Here is a 13,554-nt window from a genome sequence, read left to right as displayed (position 1 = left end):
GTATCCTTATCCTTATGTATCAAACCCTATGTATATCTATGTATATTATATGTATCCTTATCTTTTTCTATCCTAATGTATGTATCCTTATGTATTTTGTTTCTATGTATCTATCCTTATGTATCCTCATTCTTATCTGTCCTTATGTATCAAACCTGTATGTATTTTATGTATTTCTATGTATGGTGTCTATTCTTATGTATCTTCATCCTTATGTATCCTAATATATGTATCCTTATGTATCTTATGTATCTCTTACTATGTATCCTTACGAAAGCGCTGAATAAATGTTAAAATGTCCATAAATTCCCTCGGTTATCTAATTAAGGTCAAGCCGTTCCTGAACTTTATATATAAGGTCCGAAAGTGTGTGTGCGTGTGTGTGACCTTTTAAATACACGTTAAATATTATAATACTCGATCCAAATATTCCTTAAATAGGCCTAAAACTGGTCTAATTTAACCCCATAGTGATGAAAACTGATAAATGGGAAATGGTGGAAAGTGATATAGATAGATAGATAGAGAGGGAAATTGGGAAAATTAATAGGCTAAAAATGGAAAGTAATAAAGAGTTATCTTACGAGTTTAATGAAAGGCTGAAAGTGAGGTCAAAAAAGGAGTTAGTTAATGAATTAGCCGAAAGAAAAGGAGAAATATGAATAATGAGTAATGATAGATAGAAAGATAGATAGATAGAGAAATATAAAAAAAAGATAAAAGTGGAGCCAAAACGAGTTATATATTGAATTAGAAGAAAAGAAAAGAAAAAGGAGAAATATGAATGATGAAAAGTGATAGATAGATAGATAGATAGATAAAGAGAGAGAAATGAAGAAAAATAATAAAAGTTAAGCCAAAACGAATTATACATTGAATTAGAAGAAAGAAAAGAAAAAGAAAAATATTAGGCCATGTCCAGCATCCATATACGAAAGGAAGGACGGAAAGGAATGAAAGAAGGAAGGAAGGAATGAAAGAAGGAAGGAAGGAATGAGAAGGAAGGAATGAAAGAAGGAAGGAAGGAATGAAAGAAGGAAGGAAGGAAAGAAGAAAAGAAAGAAACAAGGAAGGAATGAGAGAAGGAAGGAATGAGAAGGAAGGAAGGAAAGAGGAAAAGAAAGAAACAAGGAAGGAATGAGAGAAGGAAGGAAGGAATGAAAGAAGGAAGGAAGGAAAGAGGAAAAGAAAGAAACAAGGAAGGAATGAGAGAAGGAAGGAAGGAATGAGAAGGAAGGAAGGAAAGAGGAAAAGAAAGAAACAAGGAAGGAATGAGAGAAGGAAGGAAGGAATGAAAGAAGGAAGGAAGGAAAGAGAAAAAGAATGAAACAAGGAAGGAATGAGAGAAGGAAGGAAAGAAAGAGGAAAAGAAAGAAACAAGGAAGGAATGAGAGAAAGAAGAAAGGGAAAGAGAGAAAAAAAGACAGGGGAGGAGGAAGAAAAAATGGGAAGGAAGAAAAAAGGAAGAAAAAAAGGAAGGAAGGAAGAACGTAATAGGAGGAAAAAGGGCAATAGAAGAAGGTTTAAGAAGAAGAAAAGAAGAAAATAAAGATGATAGAGAAATGAAGACCAAGAAAGAAGACTATGGGAAGAAAGATAAAGAAAAGAAAAGAAGAGATTAGAAGATGATAGAGAATAGGAAGACTTACAATAACAAATAAACAACAACAACAACATACCTTTCTAATTAGCGAAGACGATTGAGGTGACGAAGACGTAACAAACAAAAAAAATAAAAATGTATATATACGGTCTATATAAAATGCAAATAAACCACGAATCTTACAGAACTCGCTTAGGTAATCCGCTGGAGGTCCCGAAGAGGTTTGGAGGCTCAAGATGATTAAGTTTATCAAGAAAATCAAGTTGGAATGAAAATGTTAACTGATCTGACACCGAGGAGCGGCGCGCGTACAACCTCCCTTGGCCACTGCTTGAGGTACACTGACTGCTGCCGGGGTGGGCAGGTACCGGTACCAATACAGGTACTAACGGTACCAGCTATACGGTACGGTACCAGACTGCTCAGTACCGGTACCAATACTAGCAAGTCGCTCCTTTCTTCTTCACACGCGTGAGGCTGAGACTGAGTGCCTGAGTGGATATCTCGGTGATACGGATATACTCTTTCTCTCTCTGTATCTCTCTCTCTCTGTATCTCTCTCTCTCTGTATCTCTCTGCATCTCTCTCTGTATCTCTCTCTGTATCTCTCTCTGTATCTCTCTCTCTCTGTATCTCTCTGCATCTCTCTATTTCCATCTATTATTATTATCTATTATTATTATTATTATTATTATTATCTATTATCATTATTATATTATTATCTATTAGTACTGTCTATTCACCTGCTGGGAGAGTTCCGTGGAGAGACCAGAGACCAGATGCGACCTCCCTTGCAAAACTGTCCATGGCCCTCGCAAACATACCAGCGGGCAGTCTCCCTTGGCAGTCTCCCTCGGCAGTCTCCCTGGGCAGTCTCCCTAGGCAGTCTCCCTCAGCAGTCTCCCTCGGCAGTCTCCCTGGGCAGTCTCCCTTGGCAGTCTCCCTCGGCAGTCTTCCTTGGCAGTCTCCCTGGGCAGTCTCCCTAGGCAGTCTCCCTCAGCAGTCTCCCTCGGCAGTCTCCCTCGGCAGTCTCCCTAGGCAGTCTCCCTCAGCAGTCTCCCTCGGCAGTCTCCCTAGGCAGTCTCCGTTGGCAGTCTCCCTGGGTAGTCTCCGTTGGCAGTCTCCCTTGGCAGTCTCTCCGCCCATGGTAGCAGTGTCCACATGGGTCACCTGAGCGCAGGTAGAACAAGGCTTCTTCACCATGGACAAGCTTGTCAACCTGGAGAGAGAGAGGGAGAGGGAGGTTAGGGTAGCTTAGGGTAGGGTATGGTTGGTTAGGTAAGGAGGAGAGGCTAGATTTGACAGGGACAGATGCAGGGAGAGTTATTTGACAGGGACAGAGGCAGGGAGAGGGAAATATTTGGCAGGGACAGAGGCAGGGAGGGAGAGATTTGACAGGGACAGAGGCAGGGAGTGTGTTATTTGGCAGGGACAGAGGCAGGGAGAGAGAGATTTGACAGGGACAGAGGCAGGGAGTGTGTTATTTGGCAGGGACAGAGGCAGGGAGACGGAAATATTTGGCAGGGACAGAGGCAGGGGAGGACACAGTGCTGGGAGTGTTGGAGAGATTGGAGGTAGGAAACAGTGCTCAGAAGGGAAAGACTCCAATGGTTTTGACATGTAAAGAGAGCAGGGGAGGACACAGTGCTGGGAGTTTTAGTAGAGGACCTGGAAACGGTGCTCAGAAGGGAAAGACTCCAATGGTTTTGACATGTGAAGAGAGCAGGGGAGGACACAGTGCTGGGAGTTTTGGAGAGATTGGAGGTAGAAGTAATTAGACCAGTTGGCAGACCTAGGAAAACATGGAGAAGGTGTATACAGGAAGACTTGGCAGTGATGGGATTGGATGAGCATCGGGTGGAAGACAGAGTAGAATGGAGGTAGAAGGAAGGAGACCAGTTGGTAGACCTAGGAAAACATGGAGAAGGTGTATACAGGAAGACTTGGCAGTGATGGGATTGGATGAGCATCGGGCAGAAGACAGAGTAGAATGGAGGAGAACGATAAGGCGTCCAGCCGCTCAGAGAGACTCAACACGGGACCTTAAACCAAATGATATGATGACATTGTACGTACCAGGGATTGAGTGGTAATAGTAGTAGTAGTAGTAGTACCGATCAGCTGTCATGGAAGTACTGTAAGGGATTGAATAGTACACATAGCAGCAGTATTGAGGATTTAATAGTACACAAGGCAGCAATATAGAGGATTTAATAGTACACAAGCAGCAGTATAGAGGATTTAATAGTACACATAGCAGCAGTATAGAGGATTTAATAGTACACATAGCAGTATAGAGGATAGTAATAATAGTAGTAGTCGTCTCAGCGATCTCCTTGAGTCTGTCGTCAATGTAGATGCTGTTTCACACCTTCACCACCTTAGTAACATTGATGTGGCCGAGGTCAACAACATCGGCCGAGCACATCTCACAGAACTCCTTGTCCGTTGCGAGCTTGACCCGGCCGCCAACCTTCAGCCAGCTCTATCTCCGCCGACGCTCCCTGGGAAAGGTCAAGTCAGGTTAGGTTAGGTTGCGGGAGGTCAGGGTGGGATCAAACGAGGGTGGGGTATGTTTTAGGAGGTAAGTATAGAAATGGAAAAATCACTGGGCCATTTTTTTTAGTTTTTTTTTTTGTTTGTGTGTGTGTGTGTGTGTGTGTGTGTGTGTGTGTGTGTGTGTGTGTGTGTGTGTTGGAAGGCAGGGTACAGGGTTCCTCTTACTAAAACCTTGACTAAAAGAAAATAAATAAATATATATAAATCCAGGGACCTCTTTTATTCTCATGTTATGTAAATGGTATGTCAATTAGTGTTTCCTATCCACTACTTTTATATGCAGATGACACAGTATATATGCTGTAACACATAAGGATGCCAAGGAAGTTTCAGGCAAGCAGGGAAAAGAACTGGACTCCTGTAACAAATGGATGGCGGATAGCGAGTTATGACTTCACTCACGAAGAACTGAAGCCATGTTAGTAGCCAGGCTCAAAACGAAAACAAGGTCACATGTAATAACCATACTATTGAGCAAATCTGTGAGTTTATTTTCTTCAACAATGACACCTAATCTTTCCATATAGTCTAATTCCTTAAGTTTATCCCTCAGAGCAACAGGTATTTCTCTAGGAGGGTGAGCCACAGGGACAACACTTGGACCAAACTAATTCAACTGTTGGAAAGTTGGAGAGTTTTGTTTAGTCGGCGCAACATCTGTGGTCATATTCCGGAGAGAGACAGAAGGGGAAGGAAGGAAAGTTTTGTTTAGTGGGCGCAACATCTGTGGTCATATGCCGGAGAGACAGAAGGGGAAGGAATTATAGGAGAAGGGAACAGACCCCAGGAGATGGGACACAACCCCCGATTAATACCTGGTACCCATTCACTGCTGGGTGGACAGGGGCGTAGGGTATCGGAAAAGCCACTCAAATTTTTCCACTCTGCCCGGGAATCAAACCCGGGCTCTCTCGGTTGTGAGCCAAGTAATTTACCTGTACCATCCAGCAGGCATCCCAGTCCCTCAAATACATCAAAGAATTCCTCCAACATACCATTTGCACCATGAATTGTAGGCAATGTCCAGCGCACACCTGTGGTCGACGCATGTGTAGGCATTGGCACCCTTCAGCTGCATGGGCGGAACCTTAGACATCTGTGGGAGAGAGAGAAAGAGAGAGACTGACAAATAATATAGAGGGAGAGGAAGATAACAGAGATACAGGGATTTTAACACGATAATGAGGTTAACCCGGTAGCAGCGACGGGCCAAATTGTGGCTTTACCGTGTAGCAGCGACAGGCTAAATTTGTGCCATGATATAAACCCCAAAAATAGATGATACATAATCTGATCGCAAATGCTTTGATATATATGAAATGGTTTGTGTGAGGGGTGATTTTTTTCTCATTTTTCTCGCTTGGAGGGACCATTAAGAAACATGATCCTCGCTGCTACTGGGTTAATATCTGCATTTTTATGAGCGTTTTTTTCAAGTTCATGCGCAGAGGAAGGGTCAGACTACCACCAGGGTCATTAAACTACCCCTGGAAATGCCCCAAACACCTATGAAAGCCTTGTCAAGTATTTTTTTTCTACAACAAAGGAGACAGCTCAAGGGCACACACAAAAAAGGAAACTATTAAAAAAGCCCGCTACTCGCTGCTCCCAAATACCACGTGTCAATTCCTGTGCAGATGACAAAAACCTGGATCTTCAAGTCCCTCTCTGTCTTAGCCTGTGGGGGGGAGTCTCAACGCCCTGCCCCTGCTGTGGGTGGTGTGGGGGGATGTGGGGGTCTGGTGCAGGGCCCACAGCTCCACCGTCAGGCTCAGGGGGGAGTCTCCAGGTCCGACAGGTGCTGGGGGAGGGGGAAGGCACCATATCAGAACACTCCTTACCCTGAGAGCATGTCAAGATACGTAACACAGCAACATTCAGTAGATATGTGCCATTAAAACCTTGTAAACCCAGCTATTAAAACCTCTTGTAAACCCAGCTATTAAAACCTCTTGTAAACCCATGCAGCTATTAAAACCTCTTGTAAACCCAGCAATTAAAACCTCTTGTAAACCCAGCAATTAAAACCTCTTGTAAACCCAGCAATTAAAACCTCTTGTAAACCCAGCAATTAAAACCTCTTGTAAACCCAGCTATTAAAACCTCTTGTAAACCCAGCAATTAAAACCTCTTGTAAACCCAGCTATTAAAACCTCTTGTAAACCCAGCTATTAAAACCTCTTGTAAACCCAGCTATTAAAACCTCTTGTAAACCCATGCAGCTATTAAAACCTCTTGTAAACCCATGCAGCTATTAAAACCTCTCTTGAACCCAGCTATTAAAACCTCTTGTAAACCCAGCTATTAAAAACTCTTGTAAACCCAGCTATTAAAACCTCCTGCAAACCCAGCTATTAAAACCTTACTTTATCGCTTGTGTGAGTCTTCCCCTGCATAGGAACAGCCGCGTCTTCCAGGGGTAGACCAGGGAATCAACCACTCGTATCCACGGTAGACCAGGCAATCGACCACTCCTCCAGGGGCCGGTAGACCAGGAATTCAACCACTCAGCGGATGACCGGTGTTGTGTAGCTCTCCAGTCTGAAATCGAGAGAGTTCGTAATCTAACCGATCATGGATATTAATCAGTGTTTTTACTCAAAGACAAACTGTGTGCGATGAACATTCAGCGACTCTGAAATAATAACTGGATATTTACGACACAATAACAAAAATATCCGAAGTCACACCTGAACCATTGGATACCTGCGACATTATCCATGAAGGCAATTAGGGCACTCACTCACGAGGACGTCTCAGAATAAGTGCGCCGAGGACTATTATCGAGGCTAACATGGCTGTGGTCCGGGGCGTGGAACCTCCTCAACGGTGACGAGGTGTTCTGTGGTTGAAGCTCGGCCGTGGAGGTTTCTTGTAGACCCGGGTGGATGTGGTAATGCCCGGGTGGAGCAGCAACGGCCGTAGAGGGTTGGGATGTACACTGTAGACTCTTATGTATACTGTAGAGTCTTATACTGTAGAGTCTTCCATGGCAAACGTTGCCTGTTCTTTACTAACTAGAGAGAGAGAGAGACAGAGACAGAGCAACACATACACACAGACGTACGCACAGTGCAGTGAGGGAGAATTAAGCAACACACACACAGACGTACACAGTGCTGGGAGGGAAGAAGGACAGGCAGCATGGCGGTACATTGTTTATTACGGAACGAAATTCGCGTTACAGCTGCAAGGTGCTCTCAACCACATTGCCTTACAAAACCAGCAATAGTTACCTCCTGCTGCTGCAGCGACCTCCCCAAGACGGAGGGCCCCCAGACCCCGCCCAGCGAGGATGCGCTTCCCTGGCCACCTGGTCAAATGAGCAGCCCTCCATCTGGCAAGCCGTGGGTTCAATCCAGGGACCGAACCTGCAGCCGGCCAGACGGGAAGCCCTCCCTCAACCAGTCAGCCAGAGAGGTGCACCCCCGCCGACAGGGCCCAGAAGCCTTCCGCATCGGGCGGGTCACCACAGCCTCCTCTTCTTGCTGCTCAGGAACACAACAGGCTAAAAGGCAACAGTTACACACATGGACATATAAAAAAAAGAAATCCTAACCGACATCTCAGAGGGAGACGCCCAAAGGCGGCAGACTCAAACGCAGAACGGAAAACACCCGTTCTGTGAAAGAGCCAACCGTTGTACCCCTAACACCCTAGGCCCCACCAGCCTCCTCCTGTGAGGAAAACTGGTCCTCAGTTTGGGCAGCTCGGAAGGAGCTACCTTGGCGGCAAAGCTCTAACACAGACTGGCCCGCGTAAAACCCCGCCGCCTAAACTATCACCTTGCCAGACCTCCCTACGGGAGAATCTGACATCTATCTGCGCGTCTTTCAAGCGTTGCTCCGACTCCCTACCCGCCCGACCACCCGTCCGCCCGCCCGTTCCCACGTACGCCCGCCCGTCCGCCCATCCGCCCCCCGCCCCCCACTCGCCCGCAAGCGTGCGAGCAGAGGTACGACGAGCGTCAGTGCGGCGGAACGTAGCGTACGGGTTCCGTGCGTTCGTACGTGTGGCCGTACGGTTCAGCGTAGACGCGGCTGCCTGCCTACCTGACCGAGGGTGGCGTGCCCGCCCGACAACCTGACCGCAAGGTGGCCTGCCTACCTATCTGATGGCCCGACTGACAGCCTGACCACCAGATAGCTTGCCTGTCACCTGCTAGCCTGACTGCCAGGTGGCACACCCGCCGACGGCCTGATGGACAGACGGTCACGCCCATGCCTTCCTGACACAGTGATTAGCTAAGTCCCCCGCCAACACCCCACACAAAAAAAAGACACTCACACAAAAAAAAAACTCACACACCCTACATAACCCGCACCGTAGTGCTACCCAAACCTCAGCCGCTCCCGCGTTGCACACCGCCACCGCCGTTGGTCGCCCGGCAGCATCCACCCAGCGCCTCGCCAGGGACAACAGCTAAAGAGCTAGGGAGGAAGGGGGTTATGGGGAAAAAAACATACATAGAAATGAAATCCTAGCAGTCACACAGCAACACACAGCAAAAGGTCAAACACACGGCAGGCCTGCCATCACACACACAAACACACACAGCACACACTAAACCAAATACCGTAGATATACCGTAGACATACCGATGTGAAGAGACATCCTCGCTGCACGCGCCTCCGGACTGCCACACACACACACGCTAGCTATTGGGTATAAACACACGGGAAAAAGGCATAGAAAAAAAAGACATCCTAAATAAAATAACACACACAAGCACTCAGCGGGGGTTTGGGGAGGCAGACGGAGGAGGGCCAGTTAGCATGGGAAAGGGGAATCGCCCTGCACCAGGAGATGGATATGGTCTTGGCACCCCCCCCCTGGCGTGAAGGTGGACCCAACACACCAGGCGGTAAGGCTCGACGCAACCCAAATCCCAGGAGGCTCATCCCCCAACCCACTTCCAGCCCACCAACCATTCTACCCCACCCGCCCTTACCCACTAAGCACCCACAGACATACACCAAAAAAAAGACTCCACTCCCATCAGACTCCTTGGAAGAAGGCAGCCTGATCCACCTAATAAAAAAGCCAGGCTCAACCTTACGGAAGAGTCTGGCAAAACTTCGGCGGAGACAACGCGAAAGGCAACGCCTGGCCAAGCAGAGCCCGACCGCTCTGACCCCCGGAAGAGAGGCCAGAGTAGCTAGAGCCGGCTTCCTCCTACGGAGAAAACCGACAAAAAAAACTTCAGACATCTCGGAGGGAGACCGTCTGAAGGTGGAAGACTCAAACGCAGAACGGAATCACACCCGTTCTGTGAAAGAGCCAACCGTTGTTACACCTAACACCTAACACCCTAACACCCTACACCAGCTAAACAAACACCCTACACCCTGACGTGCTGCTCCCGCGCTGCGCCGATGCTCTCCACTTACGCGCCTCTGAAAGAACAAGACCGACTTAGACACAACCCAGGAGACAGTGACGGAGAATTAGACACAAGATGAAAATTATACAGGAGCAACAGTATTTAATGATCTCGTTAGACTGAGTATCATTTCATTACTGTTATTGGTATTATCATATTCATTACTATTATTGGTATTATTATATTCATTACAATTATTGGTGTTATCATTATCATTGTTTACCTGGACGCCAGAGGATACAGGCAAGGGATGACACACGCGACCGTCTCCATCAACGTGTCTCTCCAGCCGGGGCAACACGCTGGAAGTACAGGGAGACTCAGACATGCGGAGAGGCAGCGGCGGAGACATCCAGACACCTTGGCTCAGACACAGGTGGCTGCTCCATTAACCCGGCAGCAGCGACGGGCCAAGTTTGTGGCTTCACCGTGTAGCAGCGACGGGCCAAGTTTGTGCCATGATATTTATACCCCCAAAAATAGATGCATAATCTGATCACAAATGCTTTGATATATATTATGAAATGGTTTGTGTGAGGTTAGGCTATACAAGGCCATGGCTTTATCTAACCTCTTCTTGAATGTATCTATGGTATTGGCACCCACAACATGGCCCCCAAGCCTGTTCCACTCATCCACCACTCTGTTAATAAACCAATTCTTGCCTATGTCTTTGTTAAATCTGAATTTGTCCAACGTAAAACCATTGCTACGCATCCTACCTTGCTCTTTTACTATCAAAATCTTATTGACATCCCCTTTATTAAAGTCCTTCATCCATTTATAAACTTCGATCAAGTCTCCTCGCAACCTTCGCCTTTCTAGCGAGTGTAGATTTAATTGTTTCAGCCAGTCTTCATAAGGCAAGTTTCTCACCCCTGAATCATCTTTGTCATCCTCCTCTGTACAGATTCTAACACCTTGATATCCATTCTATAGTAGGGGGACCAGAACTGAACTGCATAATCGAGATGAGGTCTAACTAGTGCTAAGTAAAGTTTGAGGATGACTTCAGCGCTCCTATTGCTGACGCTCCTTGAGATGAAACCAAGTACTCTATTGGCCCGATTTTTGGCCTGAATACATTGAGCCCTAGGACGGAGGTCAGCGCTCACTAGGACTCCTAAGTCTCTCTCACGCCCAGACCTGCTTAGAGGAGTGCCATTTAAGGAGTAATTGTATGAGGGGTTGTTCCTGCCTACACTCAGAATGCTACACTTCCCGACATTGAATTCCATCTGCCACTTCCCCGCCTAATCATATAGTCTGTCAAGCTCATCACTCACATCACATCACTACTAATTCCTGTGTCCAAGTCATTGATGTAAATAATAAAAAGCAGAGGACCCAGCACCGACCCCTGAGGGACTCCACTCGTAACACTGCCCCAGTCAGATTTTTTACCATTGATTTGCACTCTCTGCTTCCTACCACTAAGCCACGCCCTGATCCAGTTCAAAACTTTACCAGCTACGCCGTGAGCCTGTAATTTAAGTAATAGCCGGTGATGGGGAGCTTTGTCGAACGCTTTACTGAAATCTAGATACAATATGTCAAAGTTTTCATCTCGGTCAACCGCTTCGATTACTTTAGTGTAGAAGGGCAACGGGTTAGGGAGGCAAGCCCTACCATTTGTGAACCCATGCTGTGAATCATGAATTAAATTATGCTTTTCTAGATGGTCCAGAATGCTCCCGGCTATAATTTGTGGCTTTACCGTGTAGCAGCGACGGGACAAATTTGTGGCTTTACCGTGTAGCAGCGACGGGACAAATTTGTGCCATGATTTAAACTCTAAAAAACAGGTGATATATAAACTGATCACAAATGCTTTGATATATATTATGAACTGGTTTGTGCGAGGGATGATTTTTTCTCATTTTTCTCGCTTGGAGGGACCATTAAGAAACATGACCCCCGCTGCTACCACCACCACCGGGTTAAGATCAACAAAATTGTAATGCCAAAATTTAATTAAGTACGGGAAAGATAGAAATTAGAGAGAAAAGGTAGTTTTAAGTATGTTTAAGAAAGTATAAATTCCATCTCTGTCTCTCACGTACATAATTGAATTTTTCTTAAACTAAAAATGGTCGTCATCACCGATCTCCCCTATTAAGCATATATTCATTTTTGCAATTCCCAACATTATATACTCATTTAAATAATTTTTCACATATACAAATACTACTCTTACATATACCCTATACTGTCCAAACCCCTTCTGCAAGAGTTAACCAGCATCTTCATTCTTTCATCCCTAAACTGTCCAAACCCATTATGCAAGACTTAACCAGCATCTTCATTCTTTCATCCCTATACTGTCCAAACCCCTTCTGCAAGAGTTAACCAGCATCTTCATTCTTTCATCCCTGTGCTGTCCAAACCCATTATGCAAGAGTTAACCAGCATCTTCATTCTTTCATCCCTATACTGTCCAAACCCATTATGCAAGAGTTAACCAGCATCTTCATTCTTTCATCCCTGTGCTGTCCAAACCCATTATGCAAGAATTAACCAGCATCTTCATTCTTTCATCCCTATACTGTCCAAACCCATTATGCAAGAGTTAACCAGCATCTTCAGTCTTTCATCCCTTACACTGGTAAACTCTGGAGCAGCCTTCCTGTGTCTATATCACCTCCTGTCTTTGACTTTAATTCTCTCACAAGGAATGACGTATCGAGACACTTCTCCTCCCGAAACTGACCTCTCTTTCAGCCGCTCGTAACTTTTGTTTCTGAAGGAGCAGCGATTAACCAGAGAACATTGGCAGACCCTTTTCTGGGCTTTCACGAGTCATGGCTGTGGTACTGTGGACCCTAAAAAGGGCTCGCCAAAAAACCTATTTTTTGGGGGGGGGTAGAACATAATCTGCCCTGCCGCCAGGAAGGGTTTAACAGGCTTTTTTAAAACCTATTTTTTGGGGGGTACTACAGTCGTCTCTCAAATAGTACAGTTTCCAATAGTACGGTTTCCAATAGTACGGTTTCCAATAGTACGGTTTCCAATAGTACGGTTTCCAATAGTATGGTTTCAGTTTTATACGGATTGTCACAGAAGATCTTTCAGGATTTTTAAATTTCCTGCTCGTCGGGAAATTTAAAAATCCTAAAAAAATCACCTTAGAAAATCCACATAAAACCAAACCTGAACTACTGGAAACCGTACTATTTGAGGGACAAGTGTGCATACGTCTGCCCTGCCACCGGGAAGGGGTTAACAGGCTTTTTTGACACCTATGTTTTTGATGACCTAGAGCGTTTTCTTTTGCTGTAAAAAACAATATCCATTACCCACACAACAATATCAAAATGCTTACCGGTCTCCCCAGCTGAAGAGGTCACGGACGGAGGTGGGCACATGCGCCACCCCCTGCCCATGTCCCCCGGCGTCCATCTCCCGGAACACAGCAACACACACAACGCTAGCTATGGATTAATAAAAAAATTACGTGCAAAAAGTTCACACACACAAAAATACATCCTAACGAAATCATAGCGCGAGGCATACCGCCCCGCGCACACACACACAATCATACGGCAGGCCTGCCATTCACACACAGACGCACACACAAGAGAACCCACTTAACCAAACCGTCGGTGTCGTCGCCAGAGTCCTCCGCACGGTCCGTCCGCGGCATCCTGCAAAACAGAGAGCTTTTCCTGAATAGTTTAGTCAAATTTGTGAACTTTAATATAAACAGGATCTCATCTCTCAATCTCATCTCCCTTCGCTTCCCTTTCCTTCATATCATAAACACAGAGCTTTTCCTGTATAGTTCAAAATGGCGCGGTCTTCGATGACACACTAAATACAAAGAGCTTTTCCTGTATAGTCTCATCAAATTTGTGAACTTGAATATAAACAGGATCTCATCTCTCAATCTCATCTCCCTTCTCTTCCCTTTCCTTCATATCATAAACACAGAGCTTTTCCTGTATAGTCTCATCAAATTTGTGAACTTGAATATAAAGAGGATCTCGGCTCACTCGTCTCTCAATCTCAT

General features: G+C 45.7%; 1 protein-coding gene and 1 long non-coding RNA gene across 3 annotated transcripts in view; both read right to left on the bottom strand.

Annotated features, from left to right (window-relative positions):
- Window positions 1–1,933, bottom strand: part of LOC126999546 (cadherin-8-like) — a 109,181-nt gene extending 107,248 nt beyond the window's left edge. For both annotated transcript variants that reach the window (XM_050862277.1, XM_050862278.1), the window contains exon 1: window positions 1,680–1,933. The gene's annotated coding sequence lies outside the window, so the exon portion shown is untranslated. The remainder of the gene's footprint in view (window positions 1–1,679) is intronic.
- A 7,165-nt stretch (window positions 1,934–9,098) lies between these two features.
- LOC126999545 (uncharacterized) lies at window positions 9,099–13,189 on the bottom strand. The gene is made up of 3 exons (XR_007753420.1): window positions 12,868–13,189; window positions 9,769–9,847; window positions 9,099–9,558 (listed from the first exon to the last, which is right to left on the bottom strand). It is a non-coding gene; the product is annotated as an uncharacterized LOC126999545 (long non-coding RNA).
- Between the last annotated feature and the right edge of the window lie 365 nt (window positions 13,190–13,554).

Source organism: Eriocheir sinensis, chromosome 16 (assembly GCF_024679095.1).
Source record: "Eriocheir sinensis breed Jianghai 21 chromosome 16, ASM2467909v1, whole genome shotgun sequence".
Taxonomy (NCBI): Eukaryota; Metazoa; Arthropoda; class Malacostraca; order Decapoda; family Varunidae; genus Eriocheir; species Eriocheir sinensis.
Note: the sequence above shows the minus strand (reverse complement) of the source record. Positions and strands in the feature narration are given on the sequence as shown.